The sequence below is a fragment of the Chaetura pelagica genome, unplaced genomic scaffold (assembly GCF_000747805.2).
Source record: "Chaetura pelagica isolate M959 unplaced genomic scaffold, ChaPel_1.0 scaffold433, whole genome shotgun sequence".
NCBI classification, from domain to species: Eukaryota; Metazoa; Chordata; class Aves; order Apodiformes; family Apodidae; genus Chaetura; species Chaetura pelagica.
In genome coordinates this window covers 182347-183558 of record NW_009952574.1, presented here as the reverse complement: position 1 = coordinate 183558, position 1212 = coordinate 182347, and the positions used below count along the sequence as shown (strand labels likewise).

At 48.2% G+C, this 1212-nt stretch overlaps 1 protein-coding gene across 1 annotated transcript in view; it reads left to right on the top strand.

Moving 5' to 3' along the window:
- The window catches only part of LOC104385171 (chromosome unknown open reading frame, human C1orf123), a 15331-nt gene that overhangs the window by 7693 nt on the left and 6426 nt on the right, over positions 1-1212 (top strand). The gene's annotated exons all lie outside the window — the stretch shown is intronic.

The following is a 1212-nucleotide window of genomic DNA, read 5'->3' as shown; positions in this document are numbered from 1 at the left end:
TGTGCTGTGTTCTGTACCAAGTGATTTAAGACTGTGTTGTTACCTGCTGTATTTTCAAGAATCCAGGCAGGATGGAACAAATCTGTTTATGTCTCATATGGCCTCTGAAAAGTCTCGCTATAGCCTTTGTTGCTTTTGTTTTAATAGGTTAGTTCTATAAACTGCTCTCTCAGAACACCAATTAAACTTTTGTTTTCCTTCCTTCTGTTGTGTCCTGCAGGGATCCAGAGGGCTTGAGAGTATTCTACTACCTGGTCCAGGATCTTAAGTGTTTAGTCTTCAGTCTTATTGGACTACACTTCAAGATTAAACCAATTTAAAGAAAACAAACTGGAGTTTGTATTACAGTATCTGGGGGAGGGGGGTGGGCAGGGAGGAATGCTGTTTCTACTTGTTATTTCTGGCCTAAAGCTTTTATGTATGTTAGAATGGTGTTTTTTTTATAAACTGTCAGTGACTGTCAATAAAATGGTGACATCTCTTTTCTAAGTTCCAGTGAGAAACTGACTTCCTAACACTTCTTTTTATGATGGCAGTCCAGGGTCTGTTGCTTCATGTAGATCACACGGAGCTGCATTTCACTCCTCTACCTGTGCAGCAGTAGAAAGCCGAGTTCAGAGTCTGCAACTGTGAAATGAAACTTTTGCCAGGTGTGAAGATGAGTTTGGGGTGTTCTGTTGGCCAGCTCAAAATACGCAGAACAAGGGAAGCCCCCAACTCAGCTCGTGACAACTGGTTCCAGCAAAGACGGGATGTCACCTTCCTTCTGCTGGGACAACCCCTCTGCCTTCGGAGCAGCAGACAAGTCTCCCGGGATCTTTACTGATACTCCCATCTAGGAAATGAGAAGCAATGCAGTGTGTATTTAGTTAAGTTCTAGACCAGCAGAATTGATTACGAGACTTAGAAAACCAAATATGTCCTGTCTTTACCAACGTGATTTGTGCAGAGCCGTTGTCAGACCCTGCCACCACAGGCTGCGGGAGTACCCTACCCTGTGCCCTTCCTTTCTCTAGCGCCTCTCTGCCTTTCCGAAACACGCAGCCTAAAAGCTGGGGACGAACGGGCTTATTAAAACAAGCCGGCACCTCCCCGCGCCCCGCCTTCCCCCCATTTGGGCGAGGGCAGGCTGGGCTGCCGCGGGGGCCGCCATCTTGGCTGAGGGCAGGCTGGGCTGGCGCGGGGGCCGCCATCCTGGCTGGGGGCCGGCTG